Here is a 15,630-nt window from a genome sequence, read left to right on the forward strand (position 1 = left end):
CCGTCCGAGGGCCGAAACCACCGGACGCTATGTAAGCCGACTGACCTAAGGGAATAGGTTCCAGGGCTCGGGCCCATCCGGACCGACCTAGGTAATCTCCTAAGTTTGTAAAATAAAATTCCTTCAAATGATCCCCCCATCGGTCGATCGCATCTTAAACCTACGGGAGACGCTCGTCGAACCCTATGGGCCTACGACCGGTATATTCATCAATCCGAAGGGACATACTGAATTATCAAAGGAGACTTACCACCGCACTCGTAAGTGCTAGCACCGGAGCACCCGAGTTTGGTTCGGACCGAAGGCCGAGGCCGAAGTCCGGTTCTCGAAGAACCTTCAAGACGAAGCGGCCCCTACGAAGGACCTCCAATCTCTTCGAAGAATCTTGTCAAAAAATTTTGCTTCGACTTCCCGCCACCGGCTTGGCTCCTTCGCACCACCGGCTCCCCACGCGAAGCCCTCTCCCGTAGGCGCTCGGGCCTTAGAATACGCCTTCTCCCGGGCCTTCCGGTAGAGATAATCTTGGTACTTCTTCTCTCGCCGTAGCAATGAGCTCATCCCGAAGGCCTTCTCCGCAACCGCGCCCTCACGTTAGGGCGTATGACCTTGGAGAGGTTGGAGTCGTCAACGGATTGGTGAGAAAGGATAAGTTTAGCCTTTCCGCAATTCTCCGTGGTGACCTGTGCCCCGACATCAAGATCGCATGGTCGTAGGAGGCGAAGGCGTTGGGCCCTTCGAAGGAAAGCTCCGAGTGGGGAGCGTCCGCCGGTAAGGTGGGATCCGCACCCACTCCGTGAGAAGCTCCGGATGGTCCACTCGCCCTAAACCCGAGGAGAAGAAAAATCCTGGCGGTACTCCTAACATGAGTCTGCCTATTATACGGAACCACCCCTTCGCAAGGTGGTGGATCCGAACCCATAAAAACCATCCTTAAGTTTGTCCCCTTTCGGGGGACCCGATACAAGTTCATAAAAATATAAAATCTCCGCCGGCCGGGAGACCCCCACGCGCGCGTGTAAAAAATAAATAAGCCTAAGAGCAAAGGTAAGCTTGAGGAATAAGTTGGTATGGCGCAAGGCCAACAAATACAAGAAAATTAACAAAATAATCCCGGAGCGGGGAGCATTGCACCGCCATCGATGGGTCCGACTCCAAGCCCCGAAGCCATCATAGTTGAGGTTGGGCGTCTCCGAGTCCCGAGGAGGCCGAGGAAGGTCCCCGAGGTAGAGGGTTTGATTCCAGCCACATTAATGATGTTCTCCACTCGAGGCAGGTCGTGGTCGATCGAAGCCCCGCCGCCTCCCAACCAAAGGGCGGACTTGTACCCTTCCCCGGGCAACAGTCCCGCAGAAACCTCCTCCAGGTGGCAATGTTTTTCCCTTTCTTCTTCGAAGACTTCGAGCCGTGCGTACATGTTATGCCTCGAGAAAAAACAAAAAGAAATAAAAAAAAACCCAGAAGCAGGCCCCATACCAAACCCTAAATCGAAAAGGAGCGGGGGTCCCCTAACCGCCGGAAAGAGGCCCCCTCCGGACACGTGTCACCTGGGAAACTCAAAAGAGAATCCCTGAACAAGTGTCGGTGCGTAAAATCGCAAGAAAAGTGGTTTTGCAAAAAGGAAAAGAAAAGAGAAAAGTCTTCCTATGCCCTAAGCAATTGCTAAACGAAGGATACATGGCCTTCTTCAAACAAAACTGTACGCCTACGACAGAGGCATGACAATGGCGACTCTACAACTAATACAGTAAAACGTAAAGCAGAACTCGAAGAACTCAAACACTCACACTCCAAAATCTCTAAGTGCGAACTCAGAAACAAAACAAATAAATGTAAGCATGTTATTATCTAAAGATGCAAAAAACTTACAACGCTGATTGTTGAACCGGGGGTACCGGGTATGGTTGAGCTGAGTTGAGAAGCACCGGCAAACCCGAACACCGGAAAATTAAAGGAAGTGTTTAAGTGTTAAGGCGGTTTGTGTTACTTTCGAGGAATTTCTCTCTCCGAGAAATTCGAGCAAAAATGGTAAGGAATGGAAAGTAACCGAAATGAAGGAAAGGTGGTGGCTTTTATAGGCAAAAGTGCATGAGGAACAAGCGTCTTTACCTACCAATCGTACGGTGGGGGAAACGCGCGATTCGAATTCCCAATGAATCAACGGACTAGATCAATCTACCATTAAGGCGGTGCAAACGTTTGAGTATCCGTCTGACACCATCAATGCGCCGCATCAATCATGGGGCGTGAAACGAATCGACTTCTGCAAAAGTGAATCACTGCATTTAATGCCATTATTAGACACACCTTCACGCGCCCCCAAGGCGTATCATAAGACCGAGGAGGCGGCTGGAAACATTCCTGCGAACGAGCATATTGTTGCATTAAATAACATCATTTAATGTGCCCCTACGCGCTCGAAGCTCGAGATAGGGAAATGAGGAGTCAACAGGAGACACTCGAACAAGCCTTGGTTTATTTTTTACTAAGTAAACAAGGCTTGGGGGGTAAATGTTGCTCCTAAAATCGCCCCAATATACGTGGACCAACAAGAGGGGACACGTGGATCAAATTACTTCGGGAAGAACTGCTAAGTCTTTTTATGACACCAGAAGCGTTATTCGCATGGGTCCCGGAGGATATACCCGTAGTACAAGGTACTCCCTAAGCGAGCATAGCTGAAGGCACTCCCGGATGTGTCGTCTCTCCCGAGAAATCAAGTCGCATTTAATGCTGCATGGGAGGAAGCGTGCTGGGACCTCGTAACACGCAATAAAGTCCGACGGCACAACCCCCAAACAAATGCGCTACGTTAATGATCATTTAAGTCTAGCGACGCTACTCATGAAGAGTCACGTCAATCATAAGACAAAAAGGACATTCTCCATAAAAACCCTACAGCACCTAGGGATTTGACCATGCATCACCCATGGTATATTCATCGGAAATGCCCAACTTTATGGATACTTACAGACACATGTGTAAGAACAATTCTAGGGATTACCCCGCCAAAACACTATAAATACCCCCTCAAAGCTCATTTAATGGGGTCGGAGAATCTTGGTTGCTCAAGAGCAAGAAGAGAAAAAACTCACCAAGAACATTATTTGTATTAAAGAGAGAAACATTCTCCCAAGTGTAGAATCTGTATTAAAGATATCCATTAATAGCAGTGGCTCGTGGACTAAGGCTCATTAACGCCCCAACCACGTAAAAAGTCTTCATCTCGCTTTCTTACAGCTCATTATTATAATCATATTTTACTAGTTGCCGAAAACCTCGGTCAACAACTTCAAAAAAAAAAAATTGTAACTATTAAATTTGTGATTAAAATAAAAAAAAATTGTGAGTTAACATAAATCATCATTCCACATTAAAGCCATGGGAGTTGTATGGGGAGTTACTTGTTTAGGGTGGAGGTAGAGGAGAAAGGTAGAGAAATTTGTAAAGTTAACGTAATTGAGTCGTTGTTGTATAGTTATGGTGCTCTGCTTTTTTCTTTTCTTTTTATGAAAGGAAAAAAATTGGGATAATTACATAAGATAAAAATGTAAAAAAAATTACATTTTTACGTTTAATTTTTTTGTTAAATATATTTTTACAGTATTTTATAGAAACAACAAGAAAACTACATAAAAATAACATCAAAACAACAACAAAAAATAACATACAGATAATAAAAAATAACAACAAATTAACAAGAGTACAACATAAAAAACCGTATTTTATATAAATAAAATCAAAAAAATCGTAAAAATATTTAAAATTCCATAAAACCGTATTTTTGTAATTTTTTTGTTATTTTTGTGTATTTGTGAAATAATTAAAAAAAAAATTGATTGGGTAAGAGCTAATAATGGGTTTACTTAAGCAACACTAAAAATTGCTCCTATGGTTGATGCTCTTATTTCTAAAAAATTCGTGACTAAAATTATTAGTCACAAAAATTATAATTTATTAATAATATATTGTGAGTAAAATCACATTAATAACAATTTATATTTAAATATTACTTTTTAGTAACAAGTAATTTTGTTTGGACTATTAGTGAAAATATCACTAAAAATAGTATTTTTTTAGTCATATAAACATTATTAGTTTTTTTTGTAATTATTTTTAAATTTACTTTCCTCTTTAGAATAAAATTATTTTTATTTGAAGAAATGTATTGTGGTTTCTTATTATAAATTGCAAAATACATTTAAAAAAAAAACTAATATAATGATTTCTTCAACAATGTAGATTCATAAATAAGTTAGAAAAAAAAAGGGAAGAAAATAGTGATAAAATGTAGAATAGATGAGACAGGGGTATATAATTATGGAAAGTGTAGTAAATTTTTTATTGTTGAATAATTTTATTAATATTTTATTGAGATATATATATATATATAGGTGGAAGGAATAAAAGGTGCGATCTCATTAAACGAATCGTTTTGGTTGACCTTTTCATGAATAGTAGTACTTATTGGCTCTTTTAATATATGTAGGATTATCTTCCACTGTGTTGACATCACTGCAATTGTGAATAACTATATGTTCTAGATTTAACAGAAATTGTATATTAAACCATAAACATGAAACTACATGTAATCTGTAACGCCCTAATGCTAAGGCACGCTACAGTGCTTTTTCAATTACAGTGCAAAGTTTGCTAACCAAAGAATTTTCTTGAAAAACGTGTCAAATTAAAACTTTTATATTAAATATTAAACTTTATATAATATCAAAATATTTACAAGTGTCGGGATCCCGTTCTCAAACTTTTAAACTTGATACTCCAAAATACATATAAACCAGGTTACACAGCAACTACAAAATATAACCCCAGATGTCCCGAGACCGAACACTCCAGGTCGCCCTGCTTTGACATGTACAACTTCATCCGAGCTCAGGTTCACTCCCGTTCAGCTTTCGTCTTTCCTTTACCTACAAATAGAAGCAGAACTTTTAGTCGACAGACTCATAAGAAAAGTGATAACATATCATATAAATACCGACTTGTATCTAGCCGCCCATACACCTATTTACAAGGCTCAACAGATGAGTAAGAACATTCCATACCAGGGTATAGCCACTGTACCACATACACTACGTACCTCTCTGTACGAGTGTTGGTAGGGTTTGTTACTCTAAGTGATGTACCACACATACTCAGTACCTCTCTGTACTTACGCTGGTATCACGGTACTCTCAGATAACAATCAGTATACCAATACACTCTATACCTTAACCGTATAAGTGTTGGTAGTGCAACTAACATTTTAAGCATGCATATACACATAACATATACATACACTCAGTTATTAATACCACACATTATATTCAGTTCTTACCTTCTTTCCGAATTCAAGTGTGTTGGTCGACCTGAACGGGAAGTCTCGTGCTAGATGGATGCCCTAATCACATTATGAAACTGGTTAAGTTACAAGCACAAAACCCTAATCCCGGGAAACCCAAAACCATAACCCTAGGTTCTGTTATACTTTCAAGGGGTTAATCTAGCTCTGGAAATAGGAAAACATCCAACCACGACACGGAAAGGACGAAAATTGAGAAAATGAAAGGCCCGGGGAACCCTGCCAAAACCGGCTAGCCGGTTTTACACGTACCCAAGAAATTTCATTTCTTGCTCAATTCTCCACCAAACGTCACCAAATCTTCCAGAGTACCTAATTAGGGTATATACAATGTATTCCAACCAATATTTCACAGAAAAAATCAATGAAGCTCAACTTTCCATTAAAGATCAAAGCTTTGAGTTCAAAGCTCCAACTTGCGTAAATTCAACATAACACCACTAAATCAGCTACTAGAAGTTAAAACCAACTAAAAAGAACCCTAAAATTCGAACCCTAAGCATACCTAAACCTAACAGCCACTAATTCTCAAAATCATAAACCTAAACCAAGCAAAAACTTAAAAACTAAAGAAGGGTTCTACTAGGGCTTACCTTAGCTTGATTCTCCCAAGATTTCCTTGCTGAAATCACCACAAATCAGCAGCTATCCCCCTTGTTCTTGCTGGTTTCGAAGAGAGAGCTTCTCTTAATTTTGGTATTTTTCTCTTAATTCACTAGATGAAAACGAGGGTTAGGGAAAATTCATTTCCCTTGCTGAAATAGTTTGCTAGGTGTCACTAATCTAGGCAGCCACCTCAACATACACTTAAGAAAATGACTAAATTGCCCTTTGACTTATAACATAGGTATTTTTAAAACCAAGGGTAAAATGGTCAAATTCCATAACCCCGCTTAGCCTCGATATTTTATTTTCTCTAAAATATTTCCCACTAAGAAATAAGATTCTAAACTTACCCATGTGATCAAACTAGCCATCCATCGCATTTTCCGTTGTCGCCAAGCAAAAATTACAAAAATAACATATTTCACATATAAGTCAAATAATTCCCTAGAGTTTAATAAAATCTCTGGAATTGAGAAATTATAACTCTAACATTCATTTCTAAATATTGGGGTCCACAAATAATTAATTTATAAATAATTATAAAAATAACAAAAATTAGTGCTAATTGCCTTTACTAATCCAAATTACTAAAGCGGTCATTACAATTATCCCCCATTAATAGGATTTCTCGAAATCTAGCCTGAATAGTTCTGGATGTTGTGTCCTCATATTAGACTCCAACTCCCAGGTGGCTTCTTCCACCTTAGTGTTCCTCCAGACAACTTTAACTAGAGCAATAGTCTTGTTTCGAAGAACCTTTTCTTTTCTGTCTAAGATTTGCACAGGTTGCTCTTCATAGGATAAGTCTGATTGCAGTTCAAGGGCTTAATAACTCAAGATATGAGTCGGGTCTGACACTTATTTCCTCAACATAGAAATATGAAATACGTCATGAATAGCCGACAACGCTGGTGGTAAGGCTAGCCAATATGCTACTTGCCTGACCTTCTCAAGTGTCTGAATGGCCCAATGAACCTAGGGCTCAACTTACCCTTCTTCCCGAAGCGCCTAATACCCTTCATTGGTGAAACCCGCAGGAAAACATGTTCCCTTGCCTGAAATGTGATATCTCTGCGCTTTGGATCAGCATAACTTTTCTGCCTGCTTTGAGAAGCAAGCATCCGAGCCTTGATCTTGTCAATAACTTCATTGGTCCTCTCAACTAATTCTGGTCCCAAGTACTTCATTTTTCCAATTTCGTCCCAATGGATAGGGGAGCGGCATTTCCTACCATATAACATCTCATAGGGAGCCATCCCTATTGTACTCTGGTAGCTATTGTTGTAGGAGAACTCAATCAAAGGCAAGTACTTACTCCATGAACCCTTAAAGTCCATGACACAGGCTCGCAATAAATCTTCCAATATCTGAATTGTTCTTTCTGACTGACCATCAGTCTGAGGGTGAAAGGCTGTGGTAAACTTTAATTTGGTACCCATAGCCTTCTGAAGACTCACCCAAAACTTGGATGTAAACTTTGGATCCCTGTCTGACACAATAGATTTAGGGGCTCCATGGAGACGAACTATCTCCTTTACATACAGTTCAGCGTATTGATCCACTGAATATGTAACTTTCAATGGCAGAAAGTGAGCTGACTTTGTGAATCTGCCCACTATGACCCACACTCATACATTCCTACGGTTCTAGGTAATCCAGTTACAAAGTCCATTGCAATGTCCTCCCACTTCCACTCAGGAAGGACCAAAGGTTGCAATAACCCTGCCAGCCTTTGATGTTCAACTTTGATTTGCTGGCAGTTTAAACATTTGGACACGTAGTCCACCACACATCTCTTTTCATCCCATACCACCAGAAGTAGGGTTTCAAATCCTGATACATTTTGGTGGTTCCCGGATGCAGTGAATAAGGTGTGGTGTGAGCTTCATCAAGTATCTCTTTCTTAAGTTCAACAACACCAGGAACACAAACTCGAGCTTTATATAACAACATTCCATTCTTCGAGACTGAGAAGTCTCTAGGCCGACTAGCCACTACTTCATCTCGAACCTTAACTAGCTCGGAATCTTTTACTTGTGCCTTTCTGATTCTCTCTAACAGATCAAATTGAAGTGTCAAGCTGTGCAACCTTCCAACTACAAACTCAATCCCTGCACTAACCATATCAGAGGCTAGTTGAGGGGCTATCATAACCGTGGTACAAACCTGCCCGGGAGGCCTTCTACTCAAAGCATCAGCCACAACATTGGCCTTCCCGGGGTGATACAGAATCTCATAGTTGTAGTCTTTGACCAATTCCAGCCACCTCCTCTGCCTCATATTCAAATCTTTCTGGCTGAAAAAGTACTTGAGACTCTTATGATCAGTATAAGTCTCACATTTTTTCACCGTAAAGATAATGCCGCCATATCTTAAGAGCAAAAACCACAGCAGCAAGCTCTAGGTCATGAGTTGGATGGCGCTGCTCATAATCTTTCAGTTGATGAGATGCATAAGCTATGACTCTGTCAGCTTGAATCAGAACACATCCCAGACCCTGTCTGGATGCATCACAATAAACAACGAATTTTTCTTGATCTGATGGCAAAGCTAACACCGGAGCTGTTATCAAACGTTGCTTCAACTCCTGAAAACTTGTTTCACACTTGTCTGACCACACAAATCTCTGATTTTTCTTAGTCAATTCGGTTAGGGGCATAGAAATTTTAGAAAATCCCTCGACGAAACGTTGATAATACCCTGCTAAACCGAGAAAACTTTGAATCTCTGTCACAGATTTTGGCCTCGACCAATTCTTCACTGACTCAACCTTGCTCAGATCAACCATAATTCCATTCTTTCCAACAATATGTCCTAGAAAAGATACCTCAGACAACCAAAATTCGCACTTTTTGAACTTTGCATACAACTTATGATCCCTGCAATACCATTCGAAGATGATGCTCGTGCTCCTCTTCTGACTGAGAGTATACAAGGATGTAATCGATAAACACTATGACGCAGTTATCGCGGAAATCCTTGAATACCCTATTCATGAGATCCATAAAGGCCGCAGGAGCATTAGTCAATCCAAATGACATTACCAGAAACTCAACCATATTTGGTTTGAAAAGCAGTCTTTGGTATGTCCTCTTCCCGGATTTGGAGTTGATGATAACTATATTGTAGATCAATTTTCGAAAACACTGAATTTCCCTGAAGCTCATCGAACAAATCATCGATTCTGGGTAATGAATACTTATTCTTAATTGTCAACTTGTTTAGCTCCCGATAATCAAAACACATTCTGAGGGAACCATCTTTCTTTTTCACGAACAAAACCGGAGCTCCCCAGGGTGATACACTGGGTTGGGTAAACCCAATATCAAGCATCCCCTAAAGTTGTAACTTAAGCTCCTTGAGTTCTGCTGGAGCCATTCTATACGGAGCTTTAGAAACAGGTTCGGCTCCAGGTTCCAGATCAATTACGAAATCAATTTCTCATTGCGATGGCAATCCCGGCAATTCCTCGAGAAACACGTCGAGAAAATCTTTTACCACTCTGACTACCTCAAGCCCAAATGTTTCGGGTCTGCTGGAGTCAATCACCACTGCTAAAAATCCTACACATCCACTGTGTAGTAAATCTCTAGCCCTCAATACAGAAATAACCGGGATCCGAGACCCCTGAACTGATCCAACATAGATAAATGGATCTTCACTTTCTGGCTGAAAAGTCACCATTTTCCGTTTACAATCTATACTGGCCGAATACTTGGACAGAAAATCCATCCCAAGTATAATGTCAAACTCAGTTAATTCCAGTTCTATAAGGTCAGTGCAACTCCCTATCCTCAATCCTAACTGGCATAGACCTAATGCTCCTATTAGAGATAGCCAACTCCCCACTAGGCATTAGGGTTCCAAATCCTCTTTCTAAAACATCACAAGGCCTACCAAAAAGATCTATTATTCTTGTAGCTACATAAGAACGTGTAGCTCCCGAATCAAATAATACAGTATACAAGGAGTTGTTGACGGGAATCTGGCCTATCACAACAGAAGGACTGGCTGCAGCATCAGCTTGGGTGATAGCGAACACTCGAGCAGGAACCGATTTTGCCTCTGCTTTCGGTTCTTCCTTCTTTGCCTGAGGGCAATCTTTCTTAAAATGCCCCACCATGCCACACCAAAAGCAGGTCTTCCAGTTGCACTCTCCCAGATGATATTTCTTACAACGTGGGCACTCAGGGTAAGAATAACCTAGCATCCACCTCTACCTTGGTTTCCACGAAACTGCTTACCTTGCCCTGAGCCACTAGATGCAGGAGTAAGTTTCCTTTTTTGATCTGTGGTGGAATCACCACCATCCCTACCATAAACAGGAGGAGGAAAAGTGGGGGTCCCACCAACATTCGGAGTCACTCGGGGCTCTTGAAGGAATTTTACAGCACCCTCGGCTCTCAAAGCTTTTTCAACCATTTCATCATATATGGTTGCTGTTGGGTTTTATGCCCTAAATAATACTCCATTTCAATGTAATTCAATTTATTCAATATCAATAAAGAAACAGAAGTATTTTTCATTCATTTGTATGTTTTGGTTCATGTTATCAATTGCTTGTCTATTTGATTTATAAACTCATCTGAAACCCTTTTCACATACTTGATCCTGTTTATTGTGTTGTCAACAGAGTGGAAAGTAAACATGACTATGTGAATAAAGATTTCTAGATTTATCAGACACAGGGTTTTACTAATATGATAATCTACAACAGAGTTTACTTGCATTTGGTATAATGCTATGTTCTTTCCAAAGCATTGGTTAAAGTAAAGCTTAGGTTGGGTGCATGGAGTATGCATCGGAAGGGACCGATATTGAACTTTGACATATATTTATTAAACTTACCGTAATATCTATTCAAGTCAATATCGCCTAGTTGATCCTAGATCAAATGATCTAAATCCTGATATGATTAGGTTCAATCTCAAGAGTGTTATTCGTGTTCTTTGATTTGTTAGTTAAGCCTACTTTTGGGTTAGGGTGATACGTACATTTTAGGAACACGGTAGTGCAATTGAGTGGGAGCGCTAACATAAATATGGAATCTATAGCTTCTACCTGGCGAATAGAAAGTAAAAGATGATTTCCTTCGAGCTTGACCAAACGAAAATAAATTGTGGAGTACTCATTTCACATAGCTGAAATATCATTTATACGAGGTTAAGTGTTTTAAGGATAAAATACATGGTAGGGTGTCATGGTAGTCTAATCCCTTTACAGTGTAGATCATCCATATAGAGGATCATTGATCAAATTAGGATTATAACAATGGATAACTAATGAAGTGTCTATATGGTGGAACATATAGAGCGTTCTATATTCTGAGAGTGCAATTCTAAGTTCTATGAGTGAATTCAACGAAGAATTAATAAGTCAGTGAATTTAGGTTATAATTTCTTGATCTGTTTATTGGAAGCTCAGATATATAGACCCATGGTCCCCCCACTAGTTGAGACAATATTACTTGTAAGACTCATTTAATTTGTTTTGATTAATCAATTATAATTTTCAAATTAGACTATGTCTATTTGTAAATTTTTCACTAAGTAAGGGTGAAATTGTAAAGAAAGAGGTTTTAGGGCATATTTGTTAATTAAGATACTCTGTATGGTCCAATTAATAAATATGATAAATGACAATATTATTTAATAATTATTTATAGTTATTAAATAGTTAGAATTGGCATTTAAATGGGTGAGTCTGAAAATTGGCGTTTTTGAGAAAATGAGATGTAGAAATGATAAAACAGCAAAATTGCAAAAAGTGAGGCCCAAATCCAATATGCCATGGCCGGCCACTTTACAATGGTTTATCATATGATATTTTCATTATTTTAATGCCAAATAATTCAAACCTAACCCTATGTGGCATGCTATAAATAGATAGTGAAGGCTTCAGGAAAAATAGACTTTCACATCTTGTTTCCTTCAGAGAAAAACCTGAGCCTTCTCTCTCTATACCTAGCCGCCACTTTCACCCTCTTCTTCTTCCTTGAATAATTTCGAACCTCTTAGTGATAGAGTAGTGCCCACACACAGCAAGTAGTACCTCAATCATAGTGAGGAAGATCGTGAAGAAAGACATTCAACAAGATGGAGATTCAACACTAAAGGAAGGAGAGAAAAAGATCCAGGTTCAGATCTTGATAATACTCTGCGACAGAAAGGATACAAGGGTTAGAGATCTGAACGGAAGGAGACATTTTATTCCGCTGCACCCAATGTAAGGTTTCTCATACTTTATATGTGTTTAATTTTATAATCGTTTTAGAAGTTCATATTTAGGGTGTTAATCAACATACTTGTGAGTAGATCTAAGATCCTGGTAAAATAATTTCCAACAATTGCTTCATTGGTGGTGATCACCAAATCATGCCTGATCTTCACATTTAATCCGGCCAAATACTTTCTTTCTTGCTAAAGTTAGTTGGCACGATTCCCACGACGAGCTTGGCCAAACGGTCAAACTTGGTAGTATACTCAGTAACCGACATCCTCGCAGTTTGCAGCAACTCAGTGAACTCTTTCCGCTTAGCACTGCGGACGACTTCATTATAATATTTAGAGTTAAACAACTCCTTAAATTCTTCCCAGGTCATAACTGTGACGTCCCGAGTGAGGGTTATCAACTCCCACCACACGAGGGCGTCCTCCTAGAACTGAAAAGTGGCGCAGGTCACCCGATCATTACTAACTACTCCCATAAAATTTAGAATTCGTTCAATCACTGTGAGCCACTGCGCAGCCTTCATCACATCGGGACCTCCCAGAAACACTGAAGGTGCTTGCTTTCGGAACCTTTTTTACAACGGCTCCATACTGTTGCTAACAACAGGTTGTTATGCTGGCACCGCTAGAACTACAACGGCCTGAGCAACTTGCTGAGGAGGCACGGCAGGAGGACCCTGCTGCCTCAATCTCTGAATTTCTTCATCCTGTTGGCAGATTCGATCTTGCATTTCTGCAAACCTCTGCTCCCAATCCGGAGGAGCTTGTGGTGGATTTATAGGATGACCACCCTGGGCTCTGCCACGGCCACGGCCACGACCACGGGGATTCTGTGGTTTCAGATGTCCCTGACCGCCTCCGGTCTCAACCATGTTACCCTGACTTCTCGTATTTCCCTGGGCGTCCATTTTATAGGACTTAGCCTGTGAACCCATAAGCCAGGCAGGTTAGACAGCGATCATAAAACTTAATACCACTCTTTAGGAATTAAAGGCAACACACTTAAAATGAATAATTAAAATCTAATATGCTTCCTAACATGCTTTCATAATCATTTAAAATACCAAACAAGTTTGGGCTTACTGAACCGTGAACCGAGCTTTCCCTGATGAAGATTGTACATGTCTTGGCAAGCTTCGGTAGACAAACTTGGCGGCTCTGATACCAAAATTGTAACGCCCTAATGCTAAGGCACACTACAGTGCTTTTTCAATTACAGTGCAAAGTTTTCTAACCAAAGAATTTTCTTGAAAAACGTGACAAATTAAAACTTTTATATTAAATATTAAACTTTATATAATATCAAATATTTACAAGTGTCGGGATCCCATTTTCAAACTTTTAAACTTGATACTCCAAAATACATATAAACCAGGTCGCACAGCGACTACAAAATATAACCCCAGATGTCCTGAGACCGAACACTCCAGGTCGCGTTACTTTGACATGTACAACTTCATCCGAGCTCAGGTTCACTCCTGTTCAGCTTTCGCCTTTCCTTTACCTACACATGGAAGCAGAACTGTGAGTCGACAAACTCAGTAAGAAAAGTATATAACATATCATATAATTACCGACTTGTATCTAGGCGCCCATACACCTATTTACAAGGCTCAACAGATGAGTAAGAACGTTCCATACCAGGGTATAGCCACTATACCACATACACTATGTACCTCTCTGTACGAGTGTTGGTAGGGTTTGTTACTCTGAGTGATGTACCACACATACTCAGTACCTCTCCGTACTTACGCTGGTATCACGGTACTCTCAGATAACAATCACTATACCAATACACTCTATACCTTAATCGTATAAGTGTTGGTAGTGCAACTAACATTTTAATCATGCATATACACATAACATATACATACACTCACTTATTAATACCACACATTATATTCATTTCTTACCTTCTTTCCGAATTCAAGTGTGTTGACCGACCTGAACGGGAAGTCACGTGCTAGATGGATGCCCTAATCACATTATGAAACCGGGTAAGTTACAAGCACAAAACCCTAATCCCGGGAAATCCAAAACCATAACCCTAGGTTTTGTATACTTTCTAGGGATTAATCTAGCTCTGGAAATAGGGAAACATCCAACCACAGCACGGAAAGGATGAAAATTGAAAAAATGAAAGGCCCAGGGAACCCTGTTAAAACGGGCTACGTGTAAAACTGGTTACCCAGTTTGCACCAGTTCACCCAAGAAATTTCATTTCTTGCTCAATTCTCCACCAAACGTCACCAAACCTTCCAGAGTACCTAATTAGGGTATATACAATGTATTCCAACCAATATTTCACAGAAAAAATCAATGAAACTCAACTTGCCATTAAAGATCAAAGCTTTGAGTTCAAAGCTTCAACTTGCATAAATTCAACACAACACCACTAAATCAGCTACTAGAAGTTAAAACCAACTCAAAAGAACCCTAAAATTTGAACCCTAAGCATACCTAAACCTAACAGCCACTAATTCTCAAAATCATAAACCCAAACCAAGCAAAAACTTAAAAACTAAAGAAGGGTTCTACTAGGGCTTAGCTTAGCTTGATTCTCCCAAGATTTCCTTGCTGAAATCACCACAAATCAGCAGCTATCCCCATTGTTCTTGCTGGTTTCGAAGAGAGAGAGAAGGAAAGAGAGAGCTTCTCTTAATTTTGGTATTTTTCTCTTAATTCACTAAATGAAAATGAGGGTTAGGGAAAATTCATTTCCCTTGCTGAAATAGTTTGCTAGGTGTCACTAATCTAGGCAACCACCTCAACATACACTTAAGAAAATGACTAAATTTCCCTTTATTATAACATAGGTATTTTTCAAAACTAGGGGTAAAATGGTCAAATTCCATAACCCTGCTTAGCCCCGATATTTTATTTTCTCTAAATATTTCCCACTAAGAAATAAGGTTCTAAGCTTACCCATGTGATCAAACTAGCCATCCATCGCATTTTCCGTTGTCGCCAAGCAAAAATTATAAAAATAACATATTTCACATATAAGTCAAATAATATCCCTAGAGTTTAATAAAATCTCCAGAATTGAGAAATTATAACTCTAATATTCATTTCTAAATATTGGGGTCCACAAATAATTAATTTATAAATAATTATAAAAATAACAGAAATTAGTGCTAATTTCCTTTACTAATCCAAATTACTAAAGCGGTCATTACATAAACATAAATGACTTTTAATCTTCTATTGATAAAAAATAAGATTATATTGAAATAGATTTTATTTAGGGCATAAAATTCCAACAAATATCAATTAAAACTCATACTATATGAAATTTAATTGATATTCTTTTATCTATTTTTCTCATTGTTAATTAATAAAATAAAACAATTAATATCAATATATATAAAGGAAAGGCCAAACAAAGGTGAGGTGACATGCTGTGAATTTTTTATTGTAGTGTATCTTTTTTCTCAT

Source organism: Cannabis sativa, chromosome 5 (assembly GCF_029168945.1).
Source record: "Cannabis sativa cultivar Pink pepper isolate KNU-18-1 chromosome 5, ASM2916894v1, whole genome shotgun sequence".
NCBI lineage: Eukaryota > Viridiplantae > Streptophyta > Magnoliopsida > Rosales > Cannabaceae > Cannabis > Cannabis sativa.